This window comes from Cryptomeria japonica, chromosome 1 (assembly GCF_030272615.1).
Source record: "Cryptomeria japonica chromosome 1, Sugi_1.0, whole genome shotgun sequence".
NCBI lineage: Eukaryota > Viridiplantae > Streptophyta > Pinopsida > Cupressales > Cupressaceae > Cryptomeria > Cryptomeria japonica.
In genome coordinates this window covers 368,762,568-368,782,125 of record NC_081405.1, presented here as the reverse complement: position 1 = coordinate 368,782,125, position 19,558 = coordinate 368,762,568, and positions in this window count along the sequence as shown.

The following is a 19,558-nucleotide window of genomic DNA, read 5'->3' as shown; positions in this document are numbered from 1 at the left end:
CCTATTGAAACCCCCTCACATCTTGATAGGTTCCTCATCTTTTCTGTAGGAGCGGTTCATACTAGTCTCATCTGCGACCCTGCTAGTTTTCTTCCACTTCCTTCCCTCAATTGAAAGTCTTGTGCCCTGGGAAATGACGTCTTCACTTATTTCAAATGATATATCCCCCATAACAACTCTCTTGTCATTCCAGTTGCTCACAAACTGCATGGAGAGGTTCTCGTCAAACCCATTCATGGTTTCCATGAACAAGACAATGCCCCCTTCCTTGGCATACATCCAAACGCAAGGGTCATTATGAAAGAAGTCATCAATAGTGTCCGACTCAACCCGGACTAAATCTCCCCCCATAATAGCTTCCTCTAGAGTGATGTTGGGATGCAACACGGACCAGAAAATGGTTATGGAGAGGGAAAAACCAGAGCAGAAGATAAGAAAACTCGGTCGAGAATTAGCTAAAATAAGATGAGAGATACAATCATTATCTTTTGTGGTGTTTCCCAAGGCATGCGTCTACCAGCTCTAGTAAGCATGTGAAGGGACACCTCTTAATTCATCCGCCAACTTGCAAAGATCTTCATTATTGAGAAATCTTAATTTTTGGTTATAGTAATAAATGATGTACTTGTTGCGGTTAATCAAGTTAATGATTAAAAGTTGGCGCTTCAATCCTTCCGTAATACAATTACCAGTGGTCAGCCATGTCATCACCAAACCAGTGTGCTGGAGAAGGTGGGGACCACCGAAAGCCACCTTGGCATAGCCTGCCCAATTTGAATTTGAATTTCCCACCTGTATCTTGGCATCGCAGATGAGCCAAAATGACCCCCTATAAAAAGGACATAACACATCATTGGTGAGTAGAGAAATTTCGGTCTCTCCCAATTAGGGACTTCTGTCTGTCTGAAAGAGAATCAAGGTGTCTCTAGCACCTCATACCAGTTAACTCAAGACCTGTCACATCCAGAGAGTCAGCCACCGAGTTACCCTCTTTGTAAATATGTTGAATTTGAAATTCCTCAAACCAGATAATCATGGACCAAATGTCCTTGATAATGTTGTTGATCGTCTAGCTAGTCCCTGCAACTCCTTTAGCCACCTCAATAATCAACTTAGAGTCCCCTTCAATGATCAAACTTTTAGCATTGATGTCGAGGGACAATTTAAGCCCCCAAAAGAGTGCAAGGGATTCAACCATGTTACTCGAGACAGAGTCAAAATTCCTTGCACAGGCCAAAATCAGGCTACCCAGGCTATCTCTAATAATTCCTCCTCCCTTCGCAACACCACTGTGAGTGGTGCCATCGAAGTTAAGTTTGAGCCATGAGGGGGGCAGAATCGACTATCTAGTGTTAAGCCTCTCTATTTTCTTTGAGTTGTCATATTGAAAGAAGTTGTCTGGCAGATTCCATGTTCTAATCCAATTGCAATCCATCACCATAGGGGTTGATTGCAGATTTTTCCATTTACAGACCAAAGAGTTCTCCCTGAGGAGCTTTTCAGCTATGCCAACCACCATTTCAGCAGAGTTATTCGTTCTGCAGAAGATCCAATTGTTCCTTTCCTTCTAGATATGCCAATAGATATGAGGAGGGATGAGTTTCAAAAAATGTCTAATCAACTGGTGGGCGGAGGGGCACTTCCAATTGTTGTTAAACTACTGCAAGTCTTCTATGAAGGTTCACACAATCTCAAATTTTTGTAAAACTTTGTGCCAGACCGTAGAAGTGAAGGGGCAATGGATAAAAAGATGATTTATGCTTTCCTTTGCATAGTTGCACATGACACACTAGTTGGCAAGGAGGAAGCCACACCTTTTAAGGATATCAATAGTAAGGATTTTCCCATGCAGAGTCGTGCACCCAAAGAAGTTGATTTTAGGGATAAGCTGAGAGTTCCAAATTTCTCTCCAGTTGTGAGAATCATTCATAGGGGCGAACAGGAGATTGTAGGATGACTTAACACTGGAAGACCCTGAGGGATTCATAGCCCAAACAAACTTATCAGAATGAGTGGAATAGGGGATCCTGACCTTCTCAAGAAGAGATTGTAACTCACCAACCAAATGATCCCAATGAATATTATTTCCCATACCATCAGCAAACTTCAACCAACAACGAGAGGGAGAAATGTAATTTATCACAAGCAGACCCATTGAGTCCTTGAGAGTTCCCATGAGGAAATTGAAGCAGGAAGAGGCCAGGGGTCTATCGCCAATCCAATTATCTTTCCAGAATCTGATCTTCTCACCATTGCCCACCTGCCATTTTAGACCTTGTTTAAGCAACTTCCTATTTTTGACAGTGTTGTTCCATATCTTAGACCCAGGTGGAAGCTCATTAGAAGAAAGAAGTGAAGAGAAGGGGGTGTGATTGAAGTACTTAGCCCTCATGATCTTGCACCAGTTAGCTTTGTCCTTCATTAGATTCCAACTGATTTTAGTCAGCAAAGCCTTGTTTAGGTTTGAAATTTTTTTGATCCCAAGGCCTCCCATGTACTTAGGTTTGCACACCACCTCCCAATTAACTAAGATGATTCTGGAATTTTCCTCCATCCATGTTCACAAAGAACTTCTTTGGATTTTCTCAAGTTTCTCAGCCATAGCAATGGATATCTTGAATAGAGATAGAAAATAGATTGGGACACCTTGAAGAGAGGTTGATAGAAGTTGGAGTTTACCCGCACTACTCAGGGTTTTTCTAGTCCACCCAGCAAGTTTTTTCTACATTATTTCTAAGATTGACTCCCAGAAATGGGAGGTGACCTCCTTAATTGTGAGGGGAATTCCCAAGTAGGAATCAAGGATATCAACAGCACAACATCCAAGGATATGCATAGGTTTACCTTGGAGATTTCTATCAGTGTTGAAAAAATATATTTTGCTCTTGTTGTAGTTGATAAGTTGTCCTGAGGCAAGGGCATAATCCTCCAACATATGTTTCCATTCTTTAGCTTCTATAACGGACCACTGGCCAAATAGGAAGGTGTCATCAACAAATTGCTAAAAAACCACCGTGGGAAGGGTAGAAGCAGCTTTCACCCCTGAGATTTTTCTGGTCTGGATTAAATGGGAGAAGTTCCTACTCAAAACTTCAACCACCATAATAAACAAATAAGGTGAGAGAGGGTCCCCCTGTCTTAGACCCTTCCCAGCCTTAAAGAAACCCCAAAGGGTGTTGCTGACAATCACCGAGTAGTGAACACTTTCCACTACCACCTTGATAATAATGATGAATCTCTCCTAGAAACCCATCTTGGAAAGAACAACATATAGGAAATTCCAGTTAACTTTATCGTAAGCCTTAGAGATATCAAGTTTAAGAGCCATACCTAGGTTGCAACTTTTCTTGATGGAGTGGATGACCTCATGGGTAGTAATGACTGCATCGAGAATCTACCTTCTCGAAACAAAACCCCTCTGGGAGGGGTTAATGCATCTTTCAAGAAGGGGTTTAATTTTGTTGACAACAACTTTAGAGAAGATCTTATAGACCGAGTTACATAGGTTGATTGGGCTGTAATCAGACATAAACTTTGGGTTAGGAACTTTGGGAACCAAAACAATGAAAGTGTTATTCAACTTCTTCAGAAGGTTCCCGTGCGAATGAAGTCCCTGGTAGCTTTGGTTAGATCATACTTTACAGTTTCCCAGAACATCTGAAAGAAAGCCAGGGGGAAGCTGTTCGATCTAGGGGCCTTAAAGGCTTTCATTGCAAAAACCGCCTCTTTAACTTCTTCTTTAGACACACGGCTTATCAACAACTCATTATCAGCATCATTCAGGACTTGAGGGATAAGATTGAGAAATTTATCACTAACCTCAGTAGGTTCACTGGCCCTATCATTCGTGTAGGCATTAGCAAAATGTAGGGAAGCCCATTGGCCAATCTCACTATTCTCCACCAATTCCTCATTCCTATTATTGATTATGGATTGAATAGTGTTCTGCCTCTTATGCTTAGAAGAAGATCTGTGAAAGAAGGATGTGTTCCTATCCCCCTCAGTTAACCACTGGACTTTGGATCTTTGCTTCCAGTAGATTTCTTCAAGGTTCATGTTTTCTATTCATTTTTGTCTCCATCATTCCTCCTCTTTGTGGATATTCACAAAGGTGTTCCCCTCCACAATGGTTCTCTGGAGGTAGTCCAAATTGGTTTTAGCCTCCTTCTTTCTCTTGAAGATATCCCCAAAGGAAGATTTGTTCCAGGCTCTAACCTCCCTTTTTATTATCTCCATCTTTTTAGCTATTCTAAACATAACTGAACCTTGAATAGGGGAGTTCCACCAACTTTGGATACAATGTTTAAAATCTGGGTGAGAGTGCCACATAATCTCATATCTAAAGGGTATGGGGCCCAGGGTCGTCTTGTCAATCCATGAAAGGAGGATCGGGGAATGGTCAGAGATAGTGCGTGGGAGAGACAAGAGCGAGGAATTGTTGCCAAGGCTCCACTTGGCCGAGATTAGAAACCTATCCAACCTGACCTGAATTAGGTTGGAGCCTTTTTTGTTGTTAGACAAGGTGAAAGGATTCCCTTAGAGGTCAAGATCAAGTAACTCATTATTTCTAATGAAGTCAACAAAGTCAAGCTTACTATGATTGTAGTCAGTTAACCCTCCAAGCTTCTCAGATGGAAAAAGGGGGTGTTAAAGTCACCGACTAACATGAACATAGCCTCCCTATTATTAGTCATGAAGGTAGTGATTTCTTCCCAGACCCGAGCCTGACCATGTCTAGTATTAGGAGCATAAATGTTGAAAAAATACCAAGAGAAGTTGTTCAAAGTGAACTTGGTAGTAAGAAAGATGAGAGAAGTGTCAACCACGTTCCCATCCAAATTATTCTTATTCCATAGAGTAGAAATTCCTCCTGAAACACCCTCTGCCTCGCCATAATAGAAAGCAACACCTGACCATAAACTGTCCACAAGCGTAGAAAAATTTTGATAAGTCATTTTCACCTCCTGGATTAGAATGATATCAACCTTATTGGTAACTATGATTTGCTTAAGAGCATACTGCTTCTGGGGATTATTTATACCCCTTAAGTTCCATGAAAGGAACTTCATTTCTTTCCTTTCTAAGATGTCTCCATAGTTAATTTCCTTCCACTGGCAATTTTCTTGGCCATTACCTTAGTTCTGAGGGTCCTCTCAGAGGGTCTACCTGGCTTAGAGTCATTTCCCACATCCGCCTTCTTATTTCCTCTAGTTTTTTTTTTCGGTTCCTGCCATTCCCCTTTCTCTTTATCCATAGGTGAAGATGAGGCATAACGACTTCAATGAGAGAGAAAAGTGATCTCCCTAGTAGATCTAGTAGTAGAAGAGGAGGATGTTGGATCCAGAGCGATCCCTTTGGAAGGTGTGGGCCCAACCCTAATGCTCCATATGCTTCCCCCCACTATTTCCCATAGTGTTGGGATTCAGCTGCATGAGCACAACCCAAGTGGTCTCATTGTGTCCTTTCTTTTCTTTGACACACACTTCCGCATTCAGACCTTCTTTTTCTACCTTCGTTTGGGACATCTCTCCATCTTCTAGGTCCAGGCTCAAACATCTTCCCGAGGAGGGAGGTACCATCTTGGGGTCAGAGGATTGTATCATATTAAGAACAACTTCCAAGAAAGGGTAGCCCTCCTCAATAGTATCTTGAGGACCCTCTTTATCCTTCAAGTCCATGGTTTGACCCACAGACTTGTCAATAACTGAGGGGTTGGGGGGTAATAATCCAAGCTTCCTCCACATTGACAATACCCGGGGACGACATCTTCTCTTTCAGCTTTTCCTTCGGAGGTTGAGGGGTCGGACAGTCAGCAATAACATGATCGTGTTTTCCACATCTTTGACAATAAAGGGAAGCATTCTCGTAGACAATAGCCTACGTCCATTTACCCCATTTGGATTTTAGAGCTATGAAATTAGGGAGGGGGTTGTTAATAGCCACATTCACACAAAAGCGAGCATAAACAAGTCTAGACTTCTGCATCGTTACATTATTAGCAGTAACGAACTTACAAAATGAGTTACCAATCCATCTAATAATGGTGTCATCCCAGAACTTCAGAGGGAGGCCAAGGAGTCTAATCCAAACCAGCACCAATATGAGGAGGTCTGCACTAGGGTCAAACCCCAGTTTCCACTTAGAGAGAGTTAGGCAGTGTTTTCCATAAGACCATGAACCAGACATAATGTAAATGAAGTCTTCTTCAGTAGTTAATGTGAAAAGAAAGAGCCCCCCTGGCATAGTAGAGATGGAGACATTACCTTTGAGTTTCCATCTAGAGCTAGCCCATCTTCTGACCATATCTATAGTGGGTCCGAAGGCTAAGAATCTCCCCACCAAAAAGAGGTGTAGGGAGGAAGCGATATTATCCATAATACTATTGAGGAGACAAATCTCGGGGCCATCCTCTCTAGCAGTTACCTTAGGCAGCAACGTTGATGACCTTGACCTAGAATTTCCAACAAGGGCACCTTTCCAGGTACTCGCTTGAGCATCCCCAGACAAAGGCTCCACATCATCAGACTTGGTAACCATGTGAGGAGAATTCAAGTTGGAGGTTGCAATTGGAATCTTCTCAAAGGAGGGGGCCTCATGCAAATCCACAATACCAACGTCAATGACACCAACCGAGGGAGCCCAACCAACACTTTGGGAATGCAACACAAGAGCTAGATCCAGACACACTTGCAAAAGAGCAGGGGGGTTAGGTTCCAGGGAGGATGAGCCCAAGGACGATTCCTCCCCAGCAGAAACAACAACCATTACAGGAATTCAAAGGTCAGCTGAGCGCGAAAGTTGCAGAGTGGGAAAGTATGTTGTTAATTAATGGATGGGTGTTGAGTACCTAGTTTGTTACCATGACATTATTAGACTAATTTTTTGGTTGTCTATGCATCATTTTGGATTTGTTTACATTGTTTGGTAGTTACGAGACATGGACCAATGTTCTATTATCTTCCCCTTCTTCTCATTTACAAGAGTGGTAAATTATGGTACCAAACCCAATCCTTGGAGTTAATGAACTCATCATGGTGACTAAGATAGTTTCTTGCTAATGTTGCCATGTTTGTTGCATTAACATTGTATAGTCTTAGTGTTCTATCCTAACATAACATCTTGGAGTGTGTCAATGGAGGTGTTTAATTATAATGTACCAAAAATGTGTTCAATTATATTTGTTCCATTACTATCTTGGATAAAATCTTGGGGAATTACAAAAATGTTTTTTGAATAGATATCATTAGGACCTAGATATTAATACAAAGTAAAGAGGAGAAAAAATCAAGACAATCAATATGGTTTAAATTATAAGAGTATTCACAAAGTTTAACATCACACATGTAAATCAATTGGATAAATGGGTTTAACTTTATTGGTCAAAGTTATTTTTTAATAATTTATTTCATATTATTCAAAGAGATATTGGACTTGATGAAAATATAATCACATCAAATCCAAAGTCTACTCATAATCCATGCAATATGGAGTGGAAGATTGTTTTATATGATATTGAAAATATAATTATTCTAAGTATAAATAAGTTCAAGTGATTCAATAAAAATCTACAAACAAGAGTGGGAGATCATATTTAGGTTACATCATGGATAAATTATGTGAGAAATTAAGATAAAAATGTTGGCTTGACATGGCCTTGATAGCCAAGATCCATGAAAAAATCAATGCCAAGGATAATAATACTCAATAATAGTAATACAATTCATCAACTCCCTAAAAGAAAATGGTGTAGTCATACTGGATGATATAACATCAAATATGACATAAGGAGCATTAGGTGCAAAACTAAAACAAGCACTCAACATAACCATGACCACTATTTAAATGGTCAAAATGACATACCATAATGCATAATTATCTAAGGAACAATAGGAAAATGAAAATCATTTCTAACTAGTATCATTCATCATGAACTATAAGAATTATAATCACCACAATGTTGTCCAATATTATTACTTGCACCACCTAGAGGTGTGACATTATATATTAGGACATCAATAATCCATTCATCACTTTGAGTCCCGCTCATCAATTTCACAAAGTTATAAGGAGCTAGACTCACAAATTTCCAAGAAGAAATCCATGATATAAAATATATATTAATTATTGAAATGAGCTTCATCAAACAAAATTTGCAATAAAATATAGATTCACAACTTCATTAAGTACTCCTAAAAAATTAAATGTGAGTTTAAAAAGAATATCAATCATATTGGTAGCAAATTTGGGCCAATTTCCCCTATTAGTGATAAACCACCATTAATAGTAACAAACACTCATAACTATTATGGGAAGAATTCAAAATAACTGTTACTTTATATAAAAAATTTAGATAGGAAGGAGAAATTGAGGACCAATTATGGTTTGATCAACTTCTCACAAATATGAAAGATGAACATCTAACATTGATGATTGGTAATCATTGATGAGAAGATTGAATGTTGCATTAGATCTAATAGTGAGAAGAATTTGAGAATAATATTCACCTATTTGTAACAAATGATAATATACATAGCCATAATAAAAATGAATTGCAATCGTTAAAAAGACTAATAACTTATAGTATTGCAATTAAATAGGGGAGTATGAATCCAATGGCAGGTTGGAATGATGAACTTGACGTTGTATAAACGATATAAGGATCATGTTAACATCCAATCTATGGATAGAAACATGATTTATAAATAGAGCTTTAGGATATATTTGAGATATAATATACAAATTAGAAGTACCCCACCAAAACCATCAACATATGTTTTGGTGGAATCTGATAATGGAAAATTTGATTTAAAGATGCACCTCCAAAAATAGTTTCAATTACACCAATACAAAGGGAGCACACATATCAATTTCCCTTATGATTAGCTTAGGCCTTAATAATACGTAAATCACAAAGCTTGGTTTTTTCTAGAGTAACAGTTGATATACAAAGAAAGGATATGGTTAACATTCGTGGTCATCTCCTATATTAAGTCCTTAGATGGACTTAGAATTATGTTGTCATTTTCATTTGGAAGCTATAAAAAAAAAGAAAAATAAGAAAACAAGTCACCAAAAAGAAAATCTACAAAAAGGAGATTAAAGTTTTTTACATTACTACTTTTTTATATAAAATGTTATATGAATTGTCTACATTATATTTATGAACTTGATTATTGATTTCATTAATTAACAAAGTAAAAGATTCCTTTTATTAAATTTAATTTGATATGATGTACTACCAATACTAATAGCATATATTTATTTAATACATCTATCTAAAATACACTAAACACATAATTAATTTTTTTATATTATATAATAAATTCAAGATAAATTCTTTCGAATTAATCTCCCAACAAATTTGAAAAAATATATTAAATGTTAGACAATTTTTTAAATTTAATAAGCTTTGCTAGCATTAATAAATATATTTGTAAAAGTACCCGACAACTATTGTCCTTTATTTGACTTTTATGTGGCTTTAATTTAATTGTCAACAGAAATCCAACTACTATTTAAATTATATAGTTGACTTTTTCACCAAACACCACCAACATGATATAAAAGGAAAAAGCAACCCAGCAGTTAACGTGGCATTCATTTATGCAAAATTTGATATTGATGAGTGCATTATCTAGTTGTTGTTGTAGTACTTGAAAAGGACTCCAACAACAAAAACAATTTGTTTAAAAAACATGGTATATATTTAGGCTATGGCTTCGCTACCATATTATTTATAGGTACATATATAAGGGCAAATTAGTTTAGGTCGATAAATGATATATATAAAGTAATTATTATAGTTATTTGATATATAAATGATAGTTGAATATTGATTTTTTTTTAATATTTGTAAGTAATGATGATATTGATGAGTATTTTGTTAGGGTTGTATGAATAAGCTCTGAAGGTATTGCATTTTGATCCAACATTTTGAAATTGAATAATATAAAAAATAATATTCTTTAATCATGCAAATGTCTATAGAATGATTATGCATTGATTGGTTCATTGTAAAATACCAGTTAAAGTGTGTACATGCAAATGATTTCTCTCTTTCCTTAATGATTAGAATGAATGAATTGAATTCCTTTAAATGGAATGACATGACAACCTACTTTCAAGACTTAAATTTAGTTACCCTCAATTAGGAGTGGCAAAGTTGGAAAGAGAAAGGGGCTAGATCACAATGGATAACATCTGAACGAGGATAAGTGGTATGTGTTTAAAAATATTTATAATACTAGATCAATAATATAGGACGAGGGACCAAACTTTGTATAAGATTTATTTTTTATTTTTTATATTAAAAGCAACAAAACAAGGGTGTTGACCCCTTACACTAACAACCTGTCAGTAGCATTAACACCTACAACACACTAACCATCAACATACAAACAAAAGATATAAAAAACAACGGAGTCTTAACCAAATAATAAAGCGATATAAAAAAATCTTAATAGCATAAACCAAAAGGCCTAGAAAGCTAAACCCATCCACCTAGTGGCTATTTGAGCACATCGCTCTAGTCAGTAGTAAAAAGAACTTGAAAAGTTTGTTGTAATTTCCTTCATTGTCATCATCTTTATCAAAGACTTTTTTCTATATCAGACACAAGGAAGTGGCAGAGTTGTGCATCACCTACATACTAAACTTGGAGACACTGATAATCTTCTCCTCTATCTCCATCACCTTCATCAAGGCCTCTAATTCCTTTGTCACAGTCCTACAATTAACACATTTGCATGCGCTCTCCCCCTACTTCTTTTCAACATCTTTAGACATGGCATGTTGGTTCAGGTTCAGGGGTTCGTTTTAATTGCTATGTTTAGAGTTGTCACTGGTTGGTTTGCTCGAACTCTCCACCTTCCACATGCAATAGTTCGCTTCATATTTGTCCGTAGTGGTATCCTCATTGTCGACTACTTCCTCCACCTCTGACTCTTCCTCATAATCAACCATTTTTTTGCCATCAGTTTTGCTCACCATACAGTCAATCAACCTATTTGAGTGTTTGCAATTAGAACTTCCACTCTTACTATCATCTTCAAAACCCTCCTCCTAATCACTAACCACTTCTTGAATGGTAATTTTTTGTATTTTATCCAAGCTAAAGGGTCTTTGGTATTTCCTTTTCTTCTTCATATTAGAGGTGGTAGGTGGGAGTTTATCTTTAGCTATCAAGCCAAGGGTGGGGGTAGCCAGGGAGCTAGGGCAATATATGGCTTTAGCAGTAGTAGGTATTTGTAGGCATTTCTTTTTGCTAGTCCTTGGGGAATCAAGAATTGTAGCAACGAAGAGCGAGTTAGAGCACATGGATTTAGGGGTTTTAGTAACTATAAGTTGCCTAGGTGAGCATAGGGCCAAGTAGAAGTGGTACATGCAAAAAAACAGGCCTTGGTGGAGGGGTATAGTTTTTTGGCCAAATATAGAGCATCACAAACAAAACTTTCTAGAGAAGCTAGCAAAAAAATGGAAGACAGAGTCGGACATGGTTATAAAAATGATTAAGCAAAGGAAGGGGGGTAATAGTACTACACTTTGAATCTTCCTTCTAAGATAAAAAAACTTCATTAGCATTAAACAAACCTCACTCCATGGGTTTGATAATTTGGCACGAGCAAATCCTCTATGAAGCTTGATCGGTTCCTCATCCTCCTTGAAGGATTGGGCTAAGTTTTCACTCTTAATAACCCTATTCTTCTTCTTCCATTTTTTTCTCCCTCATGGAGAGACCTATTTCTTTCCCAATGACCTCCTCACTGATTTCAAATGAAACTCCTCCCATGGTTAACCCTCTTATCTACCCAAGACTTAGCAAACTGAATGAAGATGTTTTCATCATAACCATTTGTGAATTCAATAAATGGTGCAACCCATCCCTCTCTATAGATATGCAAAACAATGGGGTTCCCTTTGAACTCAACGTGAGTGCTAGGGCTAGTTCCAACCTTGTCTCTACCCATAGTTAAAGTCATTGCAATAACATGGAGAGCTAGAGACTTAGCTAATTCTGAAGAGGGGAAAACGGGATGAGAGGTCAAATGATCAAAATGACAATGAAATAAACAAGAAAACCATAAAACATCAAGAGACCATTTTTACCTTGCTATTTTACCTTCTCCTTCGGATTGAGCTTGATGAAGTGGATGATGAGGATGCCCCCTTGATGCTCCACTTGATGTGTTGCTTGCTTGATTTGGATGTGGATTGATCTCCTTTGTGCTCAAGAAGATAGATTGATGGATTGTGGGATTGGATTTGGATTGAAAGATTAAGGATGCATGGATTTGATAGAGGATTATGAAGAGGATGAGAGAAGAAATAGGCAGCATGACAATGCATGAGAAGTGGATGATTTGTGAGGAGAATAGGCTCCAGTTTATAGATTGGAGAAGGCCAATGGAGGGCCAAGATTGATTTGATCATGAAGGGTTGAGATTGATTTGAGATAGAAGGCATGGATTAAGGGTGCCTTGGGAAAATAAACAGGAATATTAAATTCCTTGGAAAAACGGGGGAGAAATTTGAATTTCAAATATGATGAATTAAAAATTCCAAAATAAGGATGCATTGAGGGATTCAAAGAAATTTGAATTTCTTTGAGAGACTCAATGTTGATGTGACATGAGTGGGAATTAAAAAATTGACGGAATAATGATAATCATGATTATGAGAGATTCTAGAAGGATTAATTAGGTTGAGTGGGATTAGGAAAAGTGATTTGTAGAAATCACATGACTAGGTTAATAAACTAGAATTAATTAACTGAGTGGGTTTAGAGGAAATGATTATTGGAGGGGACTTTAGAGGAATAGGGGAATAATTAATTTATTTGATAAATTAATTATTGGACAATAGTGACAGGATTAATTAAATTATATTTAATTGATTATGAGAGGAATGAGGATAAAAAAATTAAATTAATCAATTATGTTGATAGGCTTAAATTAATTAAATATTAATTTTAGGTGTCTACACATTCTTTTACCCATAGTCTAAGACTAGCTAGTAAAGTAGTCTTTTTAGCCTTGACATTAAAAACCTTGGTAAAAAATATGTCAACAATGATGTAATAATTAAACACACCCACCATAAACCCCAAACATGCCAACCCTTTCCCTTCGAATCAAAAGAAAGATTATGGTGAGGTTTTGTATCATGGGAAATAATAACATTTAAGACAACCATTAAAAAAGTAATTTTTTTCTTTTACTTGTCATGTCAACTACTTGGCTGCATGAAAAATGATGAAATCTTGAATTTATTAAGTTGTTCTTTGGGGTGGCCACATCATAAACCCATGCATAGATTGGCCACGTCATCATGATAACCCCTTCACTAAAAAGGTGACCCCACCCTATTATCCTATTTAGCATGTAGTATCATGGACTAGACTTTGACATCCTCTTAGTAGTCATCATCCACCTGACAATTAGCTTATTGTACCTAAGTTGACAACTATTCTTCCAAGTGGTCCATGAGAAGGGCATTCACATCAGCCCAGTAGTTTCCACACCCCCCCCCCCCCACAGTCCTTTCCACTGCCATGAGGGCCCCACCCTTTTTTCCACTTGGCCCTATTGTATGCCTAGCTATTCATCCACCTCATATTATTCAACCACCTCATCTGCATGTCCCTTACATGTTCTCCAATCCTATTAGGAGCCCCACTATCATGTCTAGCCATTAAGAAATTATAATCCATTTCTTGCCCAAATAATTTAAATTTTATATCGTTACTTTCCATCCTATCTTCCAAAAAGAGTGAGCAAAGAATGACACCAAGAATTTAGACCTCTTTTTTCATCATTCAATCATGCTAATTGGATTTTCTCTCCTGTATAAGGAGTATTTGAACATTTGTGGGTAGACACTCCCTTGATCTCCAATATCTAAGGTTGTCAATCCTTAGACCCAAAGCCACCATGACATCTATAATAGTGTTTCCTTCTCTAAATGTGTGTCTTATTTCAAAAGTGTCTAGCCCTAGGAGTAGTTTGTGAGTATCTTTGATAATCCCATCAATGGTCCATCCTATCATGTTACTGCCTTTTCTATAATATACAATAATATTTGAATCACCCTCAATATCTAGAACTCAAATTCCAATTGAGGGAGCAATCTTTAACCCCCAAAGAAGATCCATTTTCTCTTATTGGTTGCTAGTACCCTCTTATAGACTACCTGTGTAAGTTTCCACCAAAGCACCCATGTTGAATCGAATTAGTCCTCCCATAGCAACCAAGCCCTTCCAAGCCACCGCATCAAAGCCTAACTTGTGCCTTTTGGACTGAGGGGGGTGCTAATATGTATTCATTCTCTTAACCTTATTAGAGTTTTCAAATCTGGCATATGAGTTAGGCAGGTTCCAATTCTTGGCCATTTTATCATCAAACAATGAGGAGGGGGTAAGAAGGGTATTTTCATCTACAAACAAAAATGTTGTCTTTCAGGAGTATAGCAAAGTTGATAAACAACTCTTCCACAAATATTTCCTCCTCTCTAAAGACCATATTTTTTTTCTTTCAGATTTTGTAGTATAGGTGTTGTGAGATTTGTCTCTAGAGTTCCCCCACTATAAGATGATGAGATGGGCACACCCAATCTCAATAAGGGTTGTGAGGGCCATATTCATAGACCAACACACATCTAGTTTTTGCAACAGCTAGCCCCACAAATCATGAGAAAATTGATAGTTTAGAAGGATATGGGGATTGATTCTTCCTCTTTCTTGTAAATGATGAATTTGTTAGGGAGTTTAAATCCTAGATTAATTAGACCATCCAGAGTGAGAATCGTATTATGCATCATTGTCCACCAAAAGAAGTTGATCTTAGGTAGTTTAACCAAGAAGTTACCATTTGGATTTTTGGTCCAGACAAACTTATCCTCCCTTGTGAAGAGTGGGATTTTGATTCACTACAGGAGTTGTTGTAGCATGGAAGATGACTAAAGTAAATGTAGTTGATTGTAATAACACTACACTATGTCTTTCCAGGTTTTGTGTAAAGAAATGTAATCTATAAATTGGGATCCAAATAGAGCCTAAGCCCTTTTTTCATATCTTTGAAATTGGGATGATTGATTAGGGGAAAATCTCCCAACCATTTGTCCTCGTAGAAGAAAATTCTCACACATCACCAAATTGCCACTTTAGGCCCATAGCAATCAAATTTCTACTTTTGATGATATTATTTCAAATTATAGATCCATTATGGAGTCTAGAAGTGAAAAGGCCCCGTGAAAAAATTTAGAGTCGAGGTACTTAACACTCATTAAAAATACTCCATTTGGTTTTGTGTAGAGAAATATTCCATCCCATTTTAGATAAAAATTCCTTATTGAATAAGTAATTTTTCCTTAATCCAAGTCCTCCAAACTTCTTAGGACAACACATCTTGTCCTAGTTGACTAGAGCCATTCTCTTATTTTCCTCTATCACCATCCTCAAGAAGTTTCTTTGGATTCTCTCAAGTTTCTTAGAAATGGACATTGGGATTTTAAAGAGGTAAATAAAGTAGAGAAGGATCCTCCGTAGGGAGGAAGCCAAGAGTTTTAATTTCCATGCACTACTTAACAACTTACCTTTCCACCCCACTAGCTTCTATTGAAATCTTTCCAAGATGGAGTTCCAAAATGAATGTGTTACCTCCTTAACCAACAAGGGTAGGCCCAAGTAGACCCTCAAGAGGGACCCACTATGTCAGCCTAAAATATTTCTTTTTTTTCTTTGAAGTCTATCCTTTGTATGGAAGAAGTATATGTTGCTCTTGTCATAATTTATGTGTTGTCTTGATGCTTTCACATACCATTTCAAAAATAATTTCCAGCTTTTGGCCTCAAAAACAAGTTGCACCAAACAAGATGGTATCATACACAAATTGCTATAAAACCAAAGTTGGGATAGTTAAAGCTGCCTTAACTCCTTGCAAAAATCCATTTTCCACCATATTTAGGAAGTTCTTGCTCAAAACTTCAACCACCATTATGAAAAATTAAGGGAAAAGAGGGTCCCCTTGCCTAAGCTCTTTTTCAAGATCAAATAAGCCCTTAGGGTCTCCATTGACCATAATAGAGTATTTCACAGTGGTTAGACATTCCTTGACTAGATCTAATAAATTGTTTTGAAACCCCATCTTCCAACTTTGAAAATAAAATTTAAAATCTCATCTCACCTTGTCATAAGCCTTGGAAATTTATAGTTTAAGGATCATTCCAAGAAGGCAACATCTATCTATTGAGTAAATGATAAAATCCATTGTAATTGCAACATCAAGGATTTGTCTACTTGGGACAAACCCCTTTTGACTTCTATTAATCATTCTATCAAGCATTGGTTTTATTCTATTGAGCAAGAATTTATAAAAAATCTTATAGACTATGTTACATAGACTCATAGGTCTGAAGTCCAAAATTCACAATGAGTATGAGACTTTAGGAATCAAAGCAATAAATGAAATATTCATTTTTTTAAAGATCTTACTAGTACGAAAGAAGTCCTTAGCTACTATTGTTAAGTCATACCTCACAATATCCCAAAATTCCTAGAAGAAAGCCTAGGGAAAGCCATTTGGTCTGGGTGCCTTAAAGGAACCCATAGACAATGTAGTAGACTTGACTTCCTCCTCAATAATAGGTTCCATGACTTAATAATTTTCATGCTAACCCAAAGTCGTAGGCATACATCATCACAATTGATCCTCTAAAGCAAGATTTTGATCAATTCCCCCATCTCTTTATGCATTATAAAATTACTTAGAAGACAAATCCCCCAGCTAAAGGTCATCCAAAACCATATTATTCAACTCACCCACCAAGGAATAGATAGCGTTCCTCTTTATGTGTTTCAAATCCAATCAATGGAAGAAGGGATAATTCCTATCACATTTTTTCAGCCATTAGACCCGAGACTTATGTTTCCAATAAATTTATTCCATCTTCAAGTTCTCTTTCTATTCTCCTCTTAGAACTTCCTCCTCTTGTGTGAGGCTTCAAACCAATCACTATTAGTGATTTGTAATTGTATCACTCTTAATTTGGTGTCAATCTCATTTTTCTTTTTTGAAATATCTCCAAATGCAAAAAATTTCCAACCTTTGACTTTGTTCCTTATGATATTCAGTCTTTGAGACACCCTATAAATAGTAGTGCCTTGGATAGAGGTATTCCACTAGCTTTGAATACATTTTCTACATTTTTGGTGTGAGTACCACATTCTTTCATAATAGAAGGGGATGAATCCAATTCTTGGTTTGTCCACCCATTCTATAAGAAGAGGGTTGTGGTCAGAAACCATTCTGGGAAGGGCCCTCGGGGTGGAGTTATCACCTAAACCCCAATAGGAGGAGGCTAGAAACCCATCGAAATTAACTTGTATGAGATTATCATCTTTCTTGTGGTTGGACCAAGCAAAAAATTTCCCCCTTAATTTAATATTAAGAAGTCTTGTTGTGCTAATGAAGCTAGCTAGATCTCACATGTTGTTAGAGTAGTCCACCAATCCTCCCAATTTCTCCAAAGGAAATAAAAGGGGTATTAAAGTCTCCAACAATCATCTAGTGGTCATCTAGAGTAGCCAAAATTTGAGCGAAAAATCCTCCTAAATAATTTTTCCTATTGGAGTGAGTGTTTGGAGCATAAATATTCACCAAACACCACATCATATTAGGAGAAGTAAGTTTCATAATCAAACTGTTAGTAGAGTTGAAGAGGAGCTTCCTCTTAGATTTTGGGAGTCCCACATAGTGACAACACCACTAGAGGCACTAGTAGAATCACTAATGAAGAAGCATGAGCCCAACCAAATATAGTCAACAACTTTTTGAAAGGTTGTAACAATCATTTTAATTCTTGAAGTAACACATTGTCAATTCTCTTCTCAAGAAGGAAATTCCTTAAGGCGTACTATGTTTGAGGGATATTAAGGCCTCTCATATTCCAGGTTAGAAACTTCATTTATAGATTTTGGAGGTAGATTCAGAGTTAACTACCTTCCATTGGAAATCTCTCTTGCAACTTTCTTTTTCCTTGTTAATCTCTGAGATGGTTCACCAATTTTTTATTCCAAATCCACATGTATCTTCCTGTTTCTTGTTTTCAAATATTTTGTGTTGTTTATTCCTCATCCTCAAGTTAAGTACTTGAGTTGTCAGTTGGCGACATCAAGTCATTAGCAGAGGCACCTGGTGAAAAATAGGCCTTTCTGGTTGTGGGAGAATCCAACAGCTTTAGAGGAAGCACCTAGTTATGAGACAAAGGCTTTGGGGAGAGCACACAATTCCCTTGAAAATTAGGGCTGGAAGGTGTTGCGATTCATCACTCTTCAAGGTGAGCCTCACTGGAAAGAGTACACATATTACCATCCTCCAAGGGTTTCACATCTTTAGTTGGGGTCTCCATAATTTTCAAAACCCCCTATATGGAATGATAGTCATTGTCGATATCCTCCCCCATAGGCTTATTAGAAAGTTACTTCACTTTGGGAGAAACAATTCCATCCTAAGAAGTTTCCCCCTTAGGAACACATTTTCCTTTCACTTTTTGAGGTTTCTTAGGAGGGGCTTTACATTTAGAGATCAGATGTCCAAACTTAGAACAATTCTGGAAGAAAACTATTGCATTTTCATAAACTATATCTTGAGTCAAACTTCCTAACTTTGATTGCCATGAAATGAAATTAGGGAGAGTTTTGGTAATGTCCACACTCACACAAAAGTGTGCAAATACTAAAACAGACTTATATTTTGTCACCCCATCAATAGCCACATGGCGATCAAAGTTGTTTCCAATCCATCTAAATATTTGTTCACCCCAAAATTTGAGCGAGAGACTTGGGAGATGCATCCACATAGGCTCGGTTTTATTCAGATATGTAGCAAGATAAAAAACCAACTTCTATCTAAAAATAAACAAATGATGTTTGCCATAGGACCATGGTCCTTGAGTAATAATTGTAATGGTATCTTCTTCAATAGTAAATTTGAAAAGGAGGAGCCTACCCAACATGACACTAGTTGTCATGTTCCCCTTAAGTTTTCATTCAACAACAACCCAATTATGAACTATATCAATGGATGGACAGAAGGAGAAGAAATTGCCCACTAGAGTGAAGCTCATGGTTGATACAATAGGGTCCACTACAGAGTTAGGAAACACAATAGCCATTTCATATTATGGGGTAACTTCAAGATTATTATGAAGCACAAACTTCCCTGTGAGTACATTTCTCCAACCATTGGGTTTCAGGATTCTCTTTGGAGGTGTATGCTCCAAATTCTTAGTCACCATAGGACTATCATCATTGTCATGCATGGTCTGAACGTCAAGTTGGGTGATAACCTATATGTCTTGCCTTTGCAAGCATTGTGGGAATAATCAGAGTATTAGCCGAGTCCCCAAAAATTACCATAGGAGCCTTTGAAGTAGGACCCTCAAAACACAACATGGGAGTATCATTAGGATTGATAGGAGGCATAAGAGGAAGATGGAAAAGGTTCCCCACCAAAGTAGGTTCCATGTGTAGGGATTTCAAACATTGCAAAGTAGGAATTTACAG